The following is a 13628-nucleotide window of genomic DNA, read 5'->3' as shown; positions in this document are numbered from 1 at the left end:
GATCTGAGGCACCTCCCACTTGACTCTCGTGAACACAAACTCTAAAGTTATTTTGATGTAATGTTTGATTTAACTGCTCTTATTTATCAAAATACTTCAGAGCAGTGTTGCCAACTCAACCTGACCAGATATGTTTCAGCCCATTTTCTATTTCAGTCGTGTTCTATCCAGTCCATCTATCTGCTTGTTTATCAGTCCAGTGTGCACATGTACATTCACCCCTGAGCCAACACTTTCCATGATTTCCATGTTCGAAGACATCAAGGTTGAATTGGAAGATGTAGAAATTGAGATCAATATCGTGAGGCACCTCCCACTTGACTGGCCTGTACAGTACGTGAACACAAACTACTAAAGTTATTTTGATGTAATGTTTGATTTAACTGCATGCTTATTTATAAATGTCGTCAAACACTGACAGAGACACAGTGTGTCCCTCCCTTTTTCCGGTTCAGCCTCTCTAGCTCCTACTCCCTGCCTCCCCACAGAATGTCGGCAGCACTGGCTACAACTCTCCACTGAACTTTAGACCATATACCTAAAGCTTGATATCATGGAAGTACTGTTCCTCATATTTGTTACATGAATCTGTCAAAAAATATATTTTTAATTTAATATAAATAAAGATTGATTCAATATTTGAGTGGGGTAGGTCTCTTTGATGGTGTTCGAGTGTGAAAAATCATATGATATATCGGGTGTTTGGAGCAGGGTTGATAAGTCAGTTAAGCATACAAATGCACACATTCAGTGAGGTTACATACTAAATGTACACATTCAGTGAGGTTACATACTAAATGTACACATTCAGTGAGGTTACATACTAAATGCACACATTCAGTGAGGTTACATACTAAATGCACACATTCAGTGAGGTTACATACTAAATGCACACATTCAGTGAGGTTACATACCAAATGCACACATTCAGTGAGGTTACATACCAAATGCACACATTCAGTGAGGTTACATACTAAATGTACACATTCAGTGAGGTTACATACTAAATGTACACATTCAGTGAGGTTACATACTAAATGCCACATTCAGTGAGGTTACATACTAAATGTATGCTACATTCCATACTAAATTTTTGTGAAATACTAAATGCACACATTCAGTGAGGTTACATACTAAATGTACACATTCAGTGAGGTTACATACTAAATGAACACATTCAGTGAGGTTACATACTAAATGCACATTCAGTGAGGTTACATACCAAATGACCATTCAGTGGGTTTGATACTAAATGCACACATTCAGTGAGGGTCAGCCTTGAAGTAAGATATTGTGACTAGCATTGATTGTGTTAAGAAGTGACATTTGACTATGAAAGAACATCTCAAATTCAAAGATAAGAACTAAGTCTCACACAGATAACAAGAAGCTTCTGATGATGGACCCAAGTCACTGTAATGTCTGTTTCACACAATTTGACTGGATACAAAAAGTTGTTATCAGCTAGGTACAGCCCCATGCATGAGTCCCATGCTTTAAAAGACTTCAATATTAAGGCTTTGTAAATCATCAAAGGTTTCACGATGTTCTTGCCTTTAACCCCCCCACACATCTAATCCAAACAAAGTAATGTGTGGAGATAACATTTTGCTCTAATTACCCCGTAGTCTTTAATCCTCTGTTTACCAGAGTGCGTTATGTAAACTGGCTGCGGCACATCATTTCCTATGCAGAGATGTTCTATCCTCGCGCTCCGCAAGGCTTTCACTTCCATCATAAATAATAGAAAAGTGTCTAAGGGCAGAATAAGAGCTTTCTGAAGTAACTCCTTTTAATACTAATAGGGCAATGGGGTGCTTGATGTAAACACTGTTTATCAAATAGGAAGGACTTTGCTGCCACTGACACCTCCTGAAATGCAGCAGAATTCACTTAGCATGCAGGCCTAGAACCTAGAATCACCCCACAGAACGGGAGAGGATGGAATAAGGAAGTGATATCTAGATATCATGTCATTTTGTTATTGCAATTTAACAAGGTACACTCTTAGAAAAAAAGGGTTCCGAAAGGGTTCTTTAGCTGTCCCCATAGAAGGACCCTTTTTGGTTCCAGGAAGAACCCTTTCCACACAGGGTTCTACATGGAACCCAAAATTGTTCTACTCAAAATGGATCTTCAATGAGTTCTCTTATGAGGACAGCCGAACCTTCTAGGTTCTAGATAGCACCTGTTCTTCTAAGTGTAGGTTAAATAAAGGTCATTCACTTTCTGTCCCTTTCTCATTCTTTTGAGAATGCATTCAACTGTCATTTAAAAATGACAAAAATGATGTCACCTAAAATCAACACATACACGCTACATTGACATTTGTCCAAATTGCCCACATTTTTTATTTTATTTAACCTTTGTTTAAATTGGCAAGTCAGTTAAGAACAAATTTTACAAGGACGGCCGACCCCGGCCAAACCCAGACAACGCTGGGCCAATTGCGCGCCGCCCTATGGGACTCCAGATCATGGCCGGTTGTGATACAGACCAGGATCGAACCAGGGTCTGTAGTGATGCCTTTTGCACTGAGAAGCAGTGCCTTAGACCGTTGCTCCACTCACAAGCCCAAAAGGTCAGATTCAAACTTCAAGACATTTACATTTATATCATTTAACAGAGGCTCTTATCTAGAGCGACTTACACAAGCAAAAAGTGCCTTGCTCAAGTGCACATCAGCAAATTGTTTACCAAACCAGCTTGGGGATTCAAACCAGAGACCTTTTGGTTACTGGCCAAATGCTCATAACCACTAGGCTTCCTCCCAACCCATACAATTGCACAGTAGTTTTTTACACATATAATTGAGATATTAGTTAATTAAAAACTACATTGGACAGAAGAGGTGTTTATTAGATTCATTACCGCTGTAAAATAGTTTCTCAGTGTCATAAGATTTGCTTGTTAAACCAGATATTTCTGTGAAATCAGATTTCACTGCCATGTAGTTAGTAGGTCCTGGGTAATTATCCTTCCACCAGCCCTGACCACCTGTAGTGTAGCACTATGATGCCTGCCCATTGTTGGCGTGGCTGTTTCTGGTTAATGGCGGTGTGTCACCTTGATCAGTCTCGTCCACCCAGCTCTAACAGGCTAGCAGTGAGCTCGGAATTAGGATTTAAAACAGGCCAGGACTCTCAACAAGAATTTTGTGTCTTAATGTATCTTAATTAGTGCAGAGATTTTAGTTTGTTGTCGTTGGCTAATTATGTCCCTGTTCTCTCACCGTTTGGTGTCATTTAGCCTCTGAAACCCAACATTATGAATTTCCAACACAGAGAAGAACGTGGAGACGATTAGGCCTGTGTCATTTCTATGATCCATTTGTATAGGTCTAAACATGTCCACATTATACATGTAACGATCGTCGTTGGAATGAGACCAACGCGCAGCGTGGAAATTGTTCATATTTAATGTTCACAAAAAAACACTCAAACAAAATGACAAAACGGAGAAAACGAAAGCACACAGTTCTGTCAGGGAAACAACCTAAACAGAAAACAATAACCCACAACTAAAATGGGGAAAGCAGGCTGCCTAAGTATGATTCTCAATCAGAGACAACCAGGCTGCCTAAGTATGATTCTCAATCAGAGACAACCAGGCTGCCTAAGTATGATTCTCAATCAGAGACAACCAGGCTGCCTAAGTATGATTCTCAATCAGAGACAACCAGGCTGCCTAAGTATGATTCTCAATCAGAGACAACCAGGCTGCCTAAGTATGATTCTCAATCAGAGACAACCAGGCTGCCTAAGTATGATTCTCAATCAGAGACAACCAGGCTGCCTAAGTATGATTCTAAATCAGAGACAACCAGGCTGCCTAAGTATGATTCTCAATCAGAGACAACCAGGCTGCCTAAGTATGATTCTCAATCAGAGACAACCAGGCTGCCTAAGTATGATTCTCAATCAGAGACAACCAGGCTGCCTAAGTATGATTCTCAATCAGAGACAACCAGGCTGCCTAAGTATGATTCTCAATCAGAGACAACCAGGCTGCCTAAGTATGATTCTCAATCAGAGACAACCAGGCTTCCTAAGTATGATTCTCAATCAGAGACAACCAGGCTGCCTAAGTATGATTCTCAATCAGAGACAACCAGGCTGCCTAAGTATGATTCTCAATCAGAGACAACCAGGCTGCCTAAGTATGATTCTCAATCAGAGACAACCAGGCTGCCAAAGTATGATTCTCAATCAGAGACAACCAGGCTGCCTAAGTATGATTCTCAATCAGAGACAACCAGGCCGCCTAAGTATGATTCTAAATCAGAGACAACCAGGCTGCCTAAGTATGATTCTCAATCAGAGACAACCAGGCTGCCTAAGTATTATTCTCAATCAGAGACAACCAGGCCGCCTAAGTATGGTTCTAAATCAGAGACAACCAGGCTGCCTAAGTATGATTCTCAATCAGAGACAACCAGGCTGCCTAAGTATGATTCTCAATCAGAGACAACCAGGCTGCCTAAGTATGATTCTCAATCAGAGACAACCAGGCTGCCTAAGTATGATTCTCAATCAGAGACAACCAGGCTGCCTAAGTATGATTCTCAATCAGAGACAACCAGGCTGCCTAAGCATGATTCTCAATCAGAGACAACCAGGCTACCTAAGTATGATTCTCAATCAGAGACAACCAGGCTGCCTAAGCATGATTCTCAATCAGAGAAAACCAGGCTGCCTAAGTATGATTCTCAATCAGAGACAACGATCGACAGCTGCCTCTGATTGAGAACCATACCAGGCCAAACACAGAAATACAACAAAGAAAAAAGAACATAGACTACCCACCCCAACTCACACCCTGACCAAAAATAAAGGAACTAAGGTCAGAACGTGACAATACATTTTGAGAAACATTCCCACTGTCTTCCGTCTGAAACATTAGCCTGTCTGCGATGTGTGTGTGTGCGTGCGTTCGTGTGTGCTTGTTTCTTTGCGTGTATGTGTTCGTGTCCCTGCAATAAAATTGAAATGTAAAGCTTTTACTATAGCTGATTATATTGCATTGCTATGTGAATCTCAGGGGATATTTCCAATTACAATATGAACATATTAAACGGTCTCAATATTGCCTTAATATGAAATGAAGCTTTAAATGTGATTTAGGTATAATACTGTAATAATATTAATGTGATATAATATATTATAATTATATTAACACTATGATAATGTTGTTTGGGTAATGCAATGACACTAACAGCTTCTACGTAGAACAGTCAATTCAGGAATCTATCCTTCAACTATATTCTTTTTATTTTTGAGACATTTCTAACCATCTCCTGAATAAACTAAATTGACATGGAATTGGAGAGACACGAACCCCGATAGAGAAAGAATCTCTTCAATATCAACCACTCAAATCACATTTTATTGGTCACATACACATGTTTAGCAGGTGTTAATGCAAGTGTCGTGAAATGCTTGTGCTTCTAGTTCTGACAGCGTAGTAATATCTAACAAGTAATCTAACAATTCCACAACAACTACCTAATACACACAAATGTAAAGGAACGGAATAAGAATATGTACATATAAATATATGGATGAGCGATGGCCGAACGGCATAGGCAAGATGCAGTAGATGGTATAGAGTACAGTATATACATATGAGATGAGTAATGTAAGATATGTAAACATTATTAAAGTGGCATTGTTTAAAGTGACTAGTGATTCAGATCCACATACAGATTTGAGTCTCTATGTAGGCAGCAGCCTCTCTGTGTTAGTGATGGCTGTTTAACAGTCTGATGGCCTTGAGATAGAAGCTGTTTTTCAGTCTCTCGGTCCCTGCTTTGATGCACCTGTACTGACCTTGCCTTCTGGAGGCCAGTGGTGTGAACAGGCAGTGGCTCGGGTGGTTGATGTCCTTGATGATCTTTTTGGCCTTCCTGTGAGATTGGGTGCTGTAGCTGTCCTGGAGGGCAGGTAGTTTGCCCCCGGTGATGCGTTGGGCAGACCGCACCTCCCTTTGGAGAGCCTTGTAGTTGAGGGCGGTGCAGTTGCCATACCAGGCGGTGATACAGCCGACAAGATGCTCTAAATTGCGCATCTGTAAAAGTTTGTGAGGGTTTTAGGTGACAAGCCAAATTTCTTCAGCCTCCTGAGGTTAGGCCTCTGTTAGGCCTCTGTTATAGGCCTCTGTTAGACCTTCTTCACCACACTGTCTGTGTGGGTGTACCATTTCAGTTCGTCCGTGATGTGTACGCCGAGGAACCTAAAACTTTTTTGATTTCTTGCTAGCGAGCATCCTCTGTGCCAGTTCATTTTGGAGCCAGCTACGGTATCCAGAACCTCAGAAGTGATGGATCAAATACAGAGACCACTATCCCTTTTTTGATATCCATGTTTTCCATGTTTTCTGTTTAAAGTAAAAATCCCAGTGTTGATGTCAGCCAATATAAAACATGACCAGTGGGGGCCGGGGGGGAACTGCAGGATACTCCCACTGGATTACCCGTCACACCAATCAGAACGCAGGGAGTCTGGAGAACCCTGGACTGTAAATAACAGGGGATTATGGGGAGGAGGAGAAGAAAGGAGAGATACACTGTAGGTGACTAGAGAGGAGAGGAAAGAGGTAGATAGAGAGGAGAAAGATTGGACAAGGAAAGAGAAGAATATGGGTATAGGAGAACACTGTGACAAAATTGAGCGAGGAGAGAGACTGGAGAGAGAGAGAGAAGAGAGAGGAGAGAGACAGAAGAGAGAGACAGAATAGAGAGAATAGAGAGAGTAGAGAGAGAGAGAGAGAGAGAGAGAGAGAGAGAGAGAGAGAGAGAAGAGAAAAGTCCTGTACTCTCAGCAGCACTCAAAGGCCACTCACAGTTTGACTCATGCAAAGCTGCAATCAAAAGAGAGAGGCACAAACACTTACACACTTACACACACAGTAGAACCGTAGTGTAAAAGGACCTTTGCTGGAGTTGTCTAACACAGAGACAGAGAAGGAGAGGGGCTCCTACGGGTTTGTTGTTGTTTTTCCCAGGAGGGAGGAGGACAGCTCATGACTGGTGAATCAGGACACATTACTATGCAGCAGCAGTCAATGGGATGGTAAATGTGTCTGTTCCAGGCTGTAGTGACTCAACACTGAGCCATACAATACATGGTTATCATCAGTAACCTGGTGTTTAGTCTTACCCTGGCTGAGTTAGAGACAATACATGGTTATCATCAGTAACCTGGTGTTTAGTCTTACCCTGGCTGAGTTACAGACAATACATGGTTATCATCAGTAACCTGGTGTTTAGTCTTACCCTGGCTGAGTTAGAGACAATACATGGTTATCATCAGTAACCTGGTGTTTAGTCTTACCCTGGCTGAGTTAGAGACAATACATGGTTATCATCAGTAACCTGGTGTTTAGTCTTACCCTGGCTGAGTTACAGACAATACATGGTTATCATCAGTAACCTGGTGTTTAGTCTTACCCTGGCTGAGTTAGAGACAATACATGGTTATCATCAGTAACCTGGTGTTTAGTCTTACCCTGGCTGAGTTAGAGACAATACATGGTTATCATCAGTAACCTGGTGTTTAGTCTTACCCTGGCTGAGTTAGAGACAATACATGGTTATCATCAGTAACCTGGTGTTTAGTCTTACCCTGGCTGAGTTAGAGACAATACATGGTTATCATCAGTAACCTGGTGTTTAGTCTTACCCTGGCTGAGTTACAGACAATACATGGTTATCATCAGTAACCTGGTGTTTAGTCTTACCCTGGCTGAGTTAGAGACAATACATGGTTATCATCAGTAACCTGGTGTTTAGTCTTACCCTGGCTGAGTTAGAGACAATACATGGTTATCATCAGTAACCTGGTGTTTAGTCTTACCCTGGCTGAGTTACAGACAATACATGGTTATCATCAGTAACCTGGTGTTTAGTCTTACCCTGGCTGAGTTACAGACAATACATGGTTATCATCAGTAACCTGGTGTTTAGTCTTACCCTGGCTGAGTTAGAGACAATACATGGTTATCATCAGTAACCTGGTGTTTAGTCTTACCCTGGCTGAGTTAGAGACAATACATGGTTATCATCAGTAACCTGGTGTTTAGTCTTACCCTGGCTGAGTTAGAGACAATACATGGTTATCATCAGTAACCTGGTATTTAGTCTTACCCTGGCTGAGTTAGAGACAATACATGGTTATCATCAGTAACCTGGTGTTTAGTCTTACCCTGGCTGAGACAAACCACAACCACACACACACACACACACACACACACACACACACACACACACACACACACACACACACACACACACACACACACACACACACACACACACACACACACACACACACACACACACACACACACACACACACACACACTCACAAACAGGGCACCAGACAGAGATGGAGAGCAGTAATTTCAACACAGCCCACACACACTCAGAGCCCCTTCCATCTCACTGCGCTCCATCTCCTCTCTGTCACACACACACAGCACACACACAACACACACACACACAAATGTACAAGAGAGAGAGAGAGAGAGAGAGGGAGCACACACACACACACCTTCTCTCTCTGGACCTGACATGATAAATGATATCAGGTTGAGCAGAAAGCAGTTTACTGATCTTAACTACCTATACTGAGATCTCTAACTCAGACCCTACACAACACCACCCTCTCCTCTAATTCCTTCTCTCCTTATCCCTTTCTATACGTTTCTATCCTTTCTCACACCAGAGCTCACTGGTGAGCCTACTGTCACCGCAACGCTGCTGTAGAATGAGTGTTTGTACTTGTCACAGATGACTGGGCCATAGCTTATGCTCCTAAGCAGGGAGGAGAAAGGATTATGAGTATAAAGCATGTCATTCTATTTTACAATCCTCCGTGTGAGTCCCTCGATCGCTGTCAGGAGGATTCTAGAAATGGTATGAACGCTCAGTGTTCAAGGGAATATAGTTGGCTTAGTTACACCTTTCATATGTTTCAAAGTTACACCTTTCATATGTTTCAAAGTTACACCTTTCATATGTTTCAAAGTTACACCTTTCATATGTTTCAAAGTTACACCTTTCATATGTTTCAAAGATACACCTTTCATATGTTTCATATGTTCCAAAGTTACACCTTTCATATGTTCCAAAGTTACACCTTTCATATGTTTCATATGTTCCAAAGTTACACCTTTCATATGTTTCATATGTTTCAAAGTTACACCTTTCATATGTTTCAAAGTTACACCTTTCATATGTTTCATATGTTCCAAAGTTACACCTTTCATATGTTCCAAAGTTACACCTTTCATATGTTTCATATGTTTCAAAGTTACACCTTTCATATGTTTCATATGTTCCAAAGTTACACCTTTCATATGTTTCATATGTTTCAAAGTTACACCTTTCATATGTTCCAAAGTTACACCTTTCATATGTTTCATATGTTTCAAAGTTACACCTTTCATATGTTTCAAAGTTACACCTTTCATATGTTTCATATGTTTCAAAGTTACACCTTTCATATGTTTCAAAGTTACACCTTTCATATGTTTCATATGTTTCAAAGTTACACCTTTCATATGATTCATATGTTTCAAAGTTACACCTTTCATATGATTCATATGTTTCAAAGTTACACCTTTCATATGTTTCATTTGTTTCAAAGTTACACCTTTCATATGTTTCAAAGTTACACCAGAGAGACCTTTCAGAGAGAGAGAGAGAGAGAGAGAGAGAGAGGGTTTGAGAGAGAGGGAGAGAGGGGGAGTGAGAGAGAGGGAGAGAGGGAGAGAGAGAGAGACAGGGAGAGAGAGAGAGAGAGAGAGAGAGAGGGGGAGTCAGAGAGAGGGAGAGAGACACAGAGAGAGAGAGAGAGAGAGAGAGAGAGAGAGAGAGAGAGAGAGAGAGAGAGAGAGAGAGAGGGGGGAGAGAGAGAGGGAGAGAGAGGGGGAGTGAGAGAGAGGGAGAGAGACAGAGAGAGAGAGAGAGAGAGAGAGAGAGAGAGAGAGGGGGAGTGAGAGAGAGGGAGAGAGACAGAGACAGAGAGAGAGGGAGAGAGAGAGAGACAGGGAGAGAGAGAGAGAGAGAAGAGATAGAGACGGAGAGAGAGAGAGGGAGAGAGACAGAGACAGAGAGAGAGGGAGAGAGACAGAGACAGAGACAGAGAGAGAGAGAGAGAGAGAGAGAGAGAGAGAGAGAAAGAGAGAGAGAGAGACAGGGAGAGAGACAGAGAGAGAGAGAGAGAGAGAGAGAGAGAGAGAGAGAGAGAGAGAGAGAGAGAGAGAGAGAGAGAGAGAGAGAGAGAGAGAGAGAGAGAGAGAGAGAGAGAGAGAGAGAGAGAGAGAGAGAGAGAGAGAGAGAGAGAGGGGGAGAGAGAGAGAGAGGGAGAGAGACAGAGACAGAGAGAGAGAGAGAGAGAGAGAGAGAGAGAGAGAGAGAGACAGAGACAGAGAGAGAGAAAATCAGATCAATGTGACCTAGCCGTTGATGTGTCATAGTTCAGTGTCATACTGTAGTTATGTTGCAGTGTAGCAGTCCTACACACAGCACTGTGCTAACACACTCTAGATGCCCTGGGATGTTGAGTGACTTGTTTGTTTATTCACTTTATTTGGCCCAAATACTTACATAATTAAAACCCATCAGTTTAACAGACTACCCTGGTTTTCCCCTGCAGCGTCAGCAATGATGAAAGGAGTGAGATCAGTGTTGTTCGTGGTTAGACGGTCCAGTCTCTGCCTACTCCCCAGCAGCTCTCTGAATGAGCCAGGTAGTGCAGCTCGGACCCCCTCCACCACCTGCAGCAGAAGCCTGGTTGGCTTTATGGAGGAAGCCCCTGACATATCGCTGCCAGATTTCCTCCCCGACTCTTCTTGCAGGTCAGGTTAGTGAACCCCGCTCTCACAGGCTGTCAGAGGTCAGCACTCTGGATGAGTGGATTGTAAAACACTGGCTCCTCCATTATCAACACTCCTGGCCGTGAAACGTCTCAACAGACAGTACAGTCTCTGCCTACTCCCCAGCAGCTCTCTGTATGAGCCAGGTAGTGCAGCTCCTGGCCGTGAAACTCTCTGTGAACAGACAGTACAGTCTCTGCCTACTCCCCAGCAGCTCTCTGTATGAGCCAGGTAGTGCAGCTCCTGGCCGTGAAACGTCTCTGTGAACAGACAGTACAGTCTCTGCCTACTCCCCAGCAGCTCTCTGTATGAGCCAGGTAGTGCAGCTCCTGCCTACGTCCCAGCAGCTCTCTGTATGAGCCAGGTAGTGCAGCTCCCTGGCCGTGAACAGACAGAGTGCAGCTCCTGGCCGTGAAGTCTCTGCTCTCTGAACAGACAGTCCAGTCTCTGCCTACTCCCCAGCAGCTCTCTGTATGAGCCAGGTAGTGCAGCTCCTGGCCGTGAAACGTCTCTGTGAACAGACAGTCCAGTCTCTGCCTACTCCCCAGCAGCTCTCTGTATGAGCCAGGTAGTGCAGCTCCTGGCCGTGAAACGTCTCTGCGAACAGACAGTCCAGTCTCTGCCTACTCCCCAGCAGCTCTCTGTATGAGCCAGGTAGTGCAGCCTGGTGAACAGAGTGCAGCTCCTCCAGTCTCTGCCTACTCCCCAGCAGCTCTCTGTATGAGCCAGGTAGTGCAGCTCCTGGCCGTGAAACGTCTCTGCCTACTCCCCAGCAGCTCTCTGTATGAGCCAGGTAGTGCAGTCTCTGCCTACTCCCCAGCAGCTCTGTATGAGCCAGGTAGTGCAGCTCCTGGGTGAAACGTGCGAACAGACAGTCCAGTCCTCCTACTCCCCAGCAGCAGTCTCTGCCTACTCCCCAGCAGCTCTCTGTATGAGCCAGGTAGTGCAGCTCCTGGCCGTGAAACGTCTCTGCCTACTCCCCAGAACAGACAGTCCTGGCCCAGTCTCTGCCTACTCCCCAGCAGCTCTCTGTATGAGCCAGGTAGTGCAGCTCCTGGCCGTGAAACGTCTCTGCCTGAACAGACAGCCCAGTGCAGCTCCTGCCTACTCCCAGCAGCAGTCTCTGTACTCCCCAGCAGCTCTGTATGAGCCAGGTAGTGCAGCTCCTCCTGGTCTCTGTGAAAGCAGCTCTCTGTAACAGACAGTGCAGCTCCTGGCCGTGAAAGTCTCTGCGAACAGACAGTCCAGTCTCTGCCTACTCCCCAGCAGCTCTCTGTATGAGCCAGGTAGTGCAGCTCCTGGCCGTGAAACGTGCCTACTCCCCAGCAAAGCCAGGTAGTGCAGCTCCTGCCGTGAAACTGCGAACAGACAGTCCAGTCTCTGCCTACTCCCCAGCAGCTCTCTGTATGAGCCAGGTAGTGCAGCTCCTGGCCGTGAAACGTCTCTGCCTACTCCCCAACAGACAGGTCCAGTCCCCAACAGAGGAGAACAGCAGCTCTCTGTATGAGCCAGGTAGTGCAGCTCCTGGCCGTGAAACGTCTCTGTCAACAGACAATCCAGTCCCATCAACAGAGGGAACAGACAGCTCCTGGGGAAATAAATCCCCCTGTGATGGTGATCAGACCCATCAACAGAGGTAACAGACAAGGGAAATAAATCCCCCTGTGATGGTGATCAGACCCATCAACAGAGGTAACAGACAAGGGAAATAAATCCCCCTGTGATGGTGATCAGACCCATCAACAGAGGTAACAGACAAGGGAAATAAATCCCCCTGTGATGGTGATCAGACCCATCAACAGAGGTAACAGACAGGGGAAATAAATCCCCCTGTGATGGTGATCAGACCCATCAACAGAGGTAACAGACAAGGGAAATAAATCCCCCTGTGATGGTGATCAGACCCATCAACAGAGATAACAGACAAGGGAAATAAATCCCTCTGTGATGGTGATCAGACCCATCAACAGAGGTAACAGACAAGGGAAATAAATCCCCCTGTGATGGTGATCAGATCCATCAACAGAGGTAACAGACAAGGGAAATAAATCCCCCTGTGATGGTGATCAGACCCATCAACAGAGATAACAGACAAGGGAAATAAATCCCTCTGTGATGGTGATCAGACCCATCAACAGAGGTAACAGACAAGGGAAATAAATCCCCCTGGGATGGTGATCAGACCCATCAACAGAGGGAACAGACAAGGGAAATATAATAATAATAATAATATATGCCATTTAGCTGACGCTTTTATCCAAAGCGACTTACAGTCATGTGTGCATACATTTTACGTATGGGTGGTCCCGGGAATCGAACCCACTACCCTGGCGTTACAAGCGCCATGCTCTACCAACTGAGCCACAGAAGGACCCCTGTGATGGTGATCTGACTGGTCAGAGATGCAGTAGGATATGATCAATCTGACTGGTCAGAGATGAAGTAGCCCTAGTATATGATCAATCTGACTGGTCAGAGATGAAGTAGGATATGATCAATCTGACTGGTCAGAGATGAAGTAGGATATGATCAATCTGGCTGGTCAGAGATGCAGTAGGATATGATCAATCTGACTGGTCAGAGATGAAGTAGGATATGATCAATCTGACTGGTCAGAGATGAAGTAGGATATGATCAATCTGACTGGTCAGAGATGAAGTAGGATATGATCAATCTGACTGGTCAGAGATGAAGTAGGATATGATCAATCTGACTGGTCAGAGATGAAGTAGGATATGATCAATCTGGCT

This window comes from Oncorhynchus keta, chromosome 37 (genome assembly GCF_023373465.1).
Source record: "Oncorhynchus keta strain PuntledgeMale-10-30-2019 chromosome 37, Oket_V2, whole genome shotgun sequence".
Classification (NCBI taxonomy): domain Eukaryota; kingdom Metazoa; phylum Chordata; class Actinopteri; order Salmoniformes; family Salmonidae; genus Oncorhynchus; species Oncorhynchus keta.
The sequence above is the reverse complement of the archived record's forward strand: the minus strand, read 5'-3'. Positions refer to the sequence as shown.